The sequence below is a fragment of the Mandrillus leucophaeus genome, unplaced genomic scaffold (assembly GCF_000951045.1).
Source record: "Mandrillus leucophaeus isolate KB7577 unplaced genomic scaffold, Mleu.le_1.0 Scaffold419, whole genome shotgun sequence".
NCBI classification, from domain to species: Eukaryota; Metazoa; Chordata; class Mammalia; order Primates; family Cercopithecidae; genus Mandrillus; species Mandrillus leucophaeus.
This window is the reverse complement of record NW_012104465.1, coordinates 1229229-1235844: the sequence shown is the minus strand read 5'-3', so window position 1 is coordinate 1235844 and position 6616 is coordinate 1229229.

The following is a 6616-nucleotide window of genomic DNA, read 5'->3' as shown; positions in this document are numbered from 1 at the left end:
AAAAAAAGAAAGAAAGAAAGAAAAGAAAGATTCCTGGGCACACACCAGCTCAGTAAAGATAAAGGCTTGTACTCAGTTTGCAACGTCTGCCATAGGCACAGAGGTGATGGGGTCCAGGAAATTCTGGGCGCCCTCCGACTGGCCCACCTCCCACAGTCCCCCTACCCTAGAAGCTTCAGGTCAGTGCTCAGAATGCAGAAAAACAGTCATACCCAGTGAGGGCATGGACCACACAATAAAGAGTACCCTGCAAAGCCTCCTTCAGCTGCCAGGGCCTCTGCCGCCCTCACCTGTACCTACAGGTAGAGAAGGGACAGCACCTTGGCAAACCAATCATCCCCAGGAACATTCAGTCCATCCCTAGCATGAAAGATATAGAAAAGCCCATTTTAAATCTGTCTCCTGGAGCCAAACTAATCCAAGAAGGGGGCGACTTACTAAAAGCAACAAAAATTCATGGAACTCTCCCCTACTTTCCATAAGACTCTCTACCACTTTTCCCAAACCATTCCCCTTCTCCTCCTCCTCCTTCTCACACCTTCCCCTTTCTCTTTCTCTTCTTAGCAAACAGTGAGAAGGACACAGTACAGGTCTCCTAAGAAAGCCTGGTCACTGGGGCAGGCATGTCCTGTTCCCACCCATTCCTCCCCAGGTAGGTTGGAAACTTGCTACCCCCAGAGCTTAGGAAAACCAGAAGAGCCAGCATTTCTGAAGCCCCACTTTGTGCCAGGCACTATGCTGGGCACTTCACTGCTCTATATTATAGATTACAATGAGAGATTGTAGGTGCAACTGATACAATATTCCAAGGTGGCCTTCATTTGCTCTTCTTGCCCATGAGGAACACTGAGCTCTGAGAGGTGAAGTGACTTTTCCAAGGCCAGGTGGCTAGGAAAAAGGAAAAAACCCCATTGCTCCACCTCTGCCCAAACTGCCCAAACCATGCTGAGCTCCCTCTACATCAAATATGGACAAGGAGAAGCAGCCAGGGTAGTTACCTGGCTGAGGGATAGAGAGTCTCCCCAAGAGAGGGATCCCAGGGGCACGGGGCAGGGGGTGGCAGTGGGTCCATCTGAAGGGATGCCTAGGGTCTGGCACATAGGTAGTGCTTAAGTAATATCATTGAATCAATTGTTGCATATTAGAGGGTATCAAGCCCCATTCACTCACTGATTCTGCAAACACTAGCTGAGTGCCTACCATTCATTCATTCATGCATCAATCATGCATTCAACAGGTTCATTTGTTTTATTGAGTATAACGTGCCAGGCACTATTCTAGGTGCTAGACATATAAGGAACAAACAAATTTTCTGCCCCCATGGTGCTTACAGTCTAGCATAGGCAAGTGAAAAGGGGATATACATAAATTCAGAGGTACATGGAATAATTTCAGATAGTGGAGCATGCTGTAGTGCTAAGACAGTGACAAAGAGAGAAAACACTCCTTCAGCTACCGCAGTCAGAGAAGTCACTCCGAGGAGGTGAAACTGATACAAGACCTGATGGAAGAAAAAGAGAGTGTCACCCAAAGGAGAGGAAATGCATCTCCACAAAAATCTCAAAATATTAGTTGGGCGTGGTGGTGTCCACCTGTAGTCCCAGCTACTCAGGAGGCTGCCGTGAGCTATGATCGCACCACTGTACTCCAGCCTGGGCAACAGAGCGAGACCCTGTCTCAAAAAATCAAAACAAAGATATGAGGAAATAAAATTCCAGGAAGACAAAAGAGCAGGTACAGAGACCCTGTGGTGCAAACAACTTGTTGCATTCAAGGGACAGAGTGTAATGAATGGGAGAAGAGTGGTCGGTGATGATGAAAGGCGTGAAGCAGCATGCTACTCTCAGGAGACTAACCGCCAAGGACACAAACCAGCTACAGCAAAAGTTTCCAAACAGGTGAGAGTTGAATCTGTAGCGATCAGCTGAGTCTTGATCATGAAAGACCTTGTATACCAAGCCAAGGAACTTGAACTTTAACCCAAAGATAAGAAAAGCTATTGGGCCTAGGATGCAAGGCAGAAACAAGATAGAAAGCTCACTCTGAGGGAGGAGGTAGAGTGACAAGGACCAAGGTTAGAGACATGAACACTCTTAGGAAGCCATTGCAATTGTCCTTGGGAAGAGGTGATGAAGACTTGATTTAAAGCAGCTGCATGTGGATAGAAAGGAGGGAGAGTTTCTAGAGATATAAAGAAAGTAAAAGAGGCAGGACTTAATGGCCCATGGTAAGTGGGGTGAGTGACGTGGAAGGAGAGAGACACCAGGACACGGCCTGGTTACTCTCACCAACCTGAGCATGTCCCTCAGGAGCTGAGCTCTGAACATAGAGGTTGCCTGGCCTCTACATTCAGATGGGCCTGCACACTCTGTAGCCCTCACCACAGGGGAGGCCTCCCTGGCTTTGATCAGGGCCCTCTTCCCTAAATACTCCTTCTCCATCTCCGCCTTTACCTGCTCCTGGTCAACCACCCAGGCCAGGCCTTCAGGGTCTCTTGTCCGGGCCCGATCCCAGTCCACTCCCATCTTGAAGAGACTATGGCCATCATTGCTGCTCACAGCCCCCAAATCCTTTAACATCGTTAAATGTTCTCTTTGGTTCCAAGAGCTTCAGTATACCTACTCTTGGGCTCCTCTCCCAGACAAGCTGAATGGGACCCAGTGAAGCAACCAGGCCAGGCAGGCAACAGAAGTCTGAAGTGGAAGTAGAGGCACGAATCCTTCAAAGATGGATGGGTCGGACCATGGATTGGAAGAATTCACACCATGAAAACAACCATACTTCCCAAAGCAATCTACAGGTTCAATGCAATCCCTATCAAAATACCAATATCATTTTCCAGAGAATTTTTAGAAAAAAATTTTTAGAAAAAAAATCCCAAAATTTGTATGAAACCAAAAAAGGCCCAAATAGCCAAAGCAATCCTAAGCAAAAAGAACAAAGCTGGAGGCATCACATTATCTGATTTCAAATTATATTACAAGGCTATAGTAGCCGAAACAGCATGGTACTGGTATAAAAACAGACTCGTAGATCAGTGGAACAGGGTAGAGAACTCAGAAATATAGCCACATATTTACAGCCAATGAGTTTTGACAAAGCTGACATGAACATACATTGGGGAAAGGACACTTCTTTCAGTAAATGGTGCTAGGAAAACTGGGTTGCCATATGCAGAAGAATGAAACGACCCCTGCCTCTCATCATATACAAAAATCGATTCAAGATGGATTAAAGACTTAAACGTAAGACCCAAAACTATAAAAACACTAGAAGGAAACCTAGAGAGAACTCTCCTGAACATTCTGAACATTGTCTAGGTAAAGAATTTATGACCAAGACCTCAAAAACACAGGCAACAAAACAAAAAATAGACAAATGGGACTTGAACTAAAAAGCTTCTGCACAGGAAAAGAAATAATCAACAGAATAAACAACTTGTAGAATGGCAGAAAATATTTGCAAACTATTCATTCAACAGGGGACTAATATCTAGCATATACAAAGAACTCGAACAACTCAAAAACAAAAAACAAAAACAGAAACAATCCTATTAAAAAGTGGGCAAGCCAGGCATGGTGGCTCACGCCTAAAATCCCAGCACTTTGAGAGGTCAAGGTGGGAGGATTGCTTGAGTCCCAGAGTTCGAGACCAGCCTTGGCAAAATAGTGAGACATTGTCTCTATAAAAAATCAAAAATTAGCTAGGTGTGGTGGTGCATGCCTGTAGTCTCAGCTACTCGGGAGGCTGAGGTGGAGGATGGCTCGAGCCCAGGAAGTCAAGGCTGCCATAAGCCATGATCAAACCACTGCACTCCAGCCTGGGCAACAGAGCAAGACCCTTTCCCCAAAAAAATGGGCAAAGGACCATAAACAGACTTTTTTAAAGAAGACATATAAATAGTCAACAGTTATACGAAAAAATGTTCAACATCACTGATCATAGAGAAATGCAAATTAAAACCACAATGAAATATCATCTCACCCCAATCAGAATGCCTTTTATTAAAAAGGCAATAAACAACAAATGTTGGTGATGAAGCAGAAAAAAGGGAACTCTTATATACTGTTAGTGGGGGTGTAAATTAGCACAACATCTGTGGAAAATAGTATGACGATTTCTCACAGAACTAAAAGTAGAACTACCATTCAGTTTAGCAATCCTTCTAATGGGTATCTATCTACCCAGAGAAAAAGAAGTCATTACGTCAAAAAGACACCTGCATTCATATGTTTATCAAAACACTATTCACAACAGCAAAGATATGGAACCAACCTAAGTGTAATGGATGAATGGAAAAAGAGAATTCGCTACATATACACAATGGAATACTATTCAGTCCTAAAAAAAGAATGAAATCATGTCTTTTGCAGCAACATGGTTGGAATTGCAGGTCATTATCTTAAGTGAAAAATGCCAGGCATAGAAAGTCAAATGTCACATGTTCTCACTCCTAAGTGGGTGTGAAAAAATGTGTACACATGGACATAAAGAGTGGAATAATAGAGGCTAGGCACAGTAGCTCATGCCTATAATCTCAGCACTTTGGGAGGCCAAGGTGGGCAGATTACATGAGGTCAGGAGTTCGAGACCAGCCTGGTCAACATGGTGAAATCCCATCTCTACTAAAAATACAAAAATTAGCCAGGTGCGGTGGCGGGCGCCTGTACTCAGGAGGCTGAGGCACGAGAATCACTTGAGCCCGGGAGGCAGAGGTTGCAGTGAGCTGAGATCACACCACTGCACTCCAGCTTGGGTGACAGAGTGAGACTCCATCTCAAAAGAAAGGACTGGAATAATAGACAATGGAGATTCAGAACAATGCAGGGTATGAGGGGGGTGGACAATGAAAAATTACTTAATGGGGACAGTGTACATTATTCAGATGAAGGATACTTTAAAAGCCCTGTTTTGACCACTATGCAATCTATATGTGTAACAGAATCGCATAGGTACCCTGTAAGTTGTACGAATAAAAATAAATAAAATTTTTAATTTGTCTTGCAAAAAATAAAAATAAATTTTAAAAAAAGAAAAATGGATGGGTCGTGGGTCCCTGGCCAGATGATCATAACAACAACTCCTCAGCAAAGCACAGTGAGTGAGCATAACATGTGGAGTCACACTGAGCCGGGTGCAAATTTATCTCCTCTGAGCCTCTCTTTCCCCTTGTCTATGGAATGGTGGTCATAATAGTACCTGCATCATAGCTATTGTTCTAGGGTCTAGATTAGATGACGCATGGCACATGGTAGGCACATTGTGTTTGCCTTAATGTTAAAAAGACAGCAGTTTCTCCCTATTTATGATTTAATAGCTCCATTAGTCACTGACGCCCCTACTTCCAGCAGGGTTCTTCACCACTCTGTCCCCTTGTATGAGTCGCTCTCAAGTTTCATCATCACCTTGACCAGACCAACAGGGGAAGGAAAGTGGCCTGCCTTGATAATTGTGGACATTCCACACCCTTCTGGTGTTTGCTGACCCTGGGGCATTCAGGGTGCCTGAATTAGGTGGAGGAGGATGGTGGGGGGCAACATTGTTGTCCCCTCCTCTCCTTAACAGTCACCAGCCATGCCTCAACCAACAGTTCAGTACTTGCAGGTTTCTTTGGAGCCTTTTCATAAGAATCTACAATCTGAATTCAGGGTTCAGGCTTCTTACACATCACCCTGTCCCTGCAACTGCTGCTTTTGCCACCACATCCACCGTGATCCTGAGACCCCATCCACCTTCCTCCTTTAGAGGCAGTCGTTCCAGATTAGCAGGGGACCGCGCTGTCTTTTTCTGGGCTTCCCGTGTGCTGACTAAGGCAGAGGGCTGCACTGTGCGGATTGAAAGCCATGGTCACCCCCACCCCATCCTCGAACCTCCTAGCAGTGGTGGGCAAAGTGAGTGCACCGTCTCTATCAGCGGCACTTGAATCTTCCGCCACGAGAGGGCACTAGAGAGCAAGGTGAGAGCTGAAGCTCCGGGTGGTCATTCCTCTCCCGCGACCAAGCAGCACCCCTGGGGCGACAGGGGTGTGTGTTAGTAGTCACAGCTGCAGGGCCAAAGCACGGTGACCACCATCTGCAACCAAAGCTGCAGAAAACAAGTATCCCAAGGACCTTCCCAATCAAGCCAGAGGTGCACAGCCCTAGATCCAGCTAGGGTTGCCACGTAAAACACAGGACACCCAGTTAAGTTTAAATTTTGGATAAACGTCAAATAGTTTTAATATAAATATATTCCCATGCAATATTTTGGACATGCTTAAAATTATTTGTTGTATATCCAAAGTTCAAATTAAACCGGGGCATCCTGTTTTGGTTGTTTGTTATGTATTTGTTTTGTTAAATCTGGCCACCCTAGACCCAAACTCTGCCAGGTGTGGTGGACAAAAAATGCACTGGTGCCCCCCCCCAATACCTGCCCTGAGGCCACCAGAAATGGAGGTAAGCCTCTGGTGCTGGACTTTCTGGAGTCCACTTGAAGCACAGCCCAGGTGGACAGGTGAGGTGAGGGAACATGGAGGTGCTCTGGCTCTGACACGGCACCTGCAGACACACTGAGAGCTGAGAGCCACATTCACATTCGACCATCCTTTATTTGCTGGCTTGTCTTCCCAAGCCTG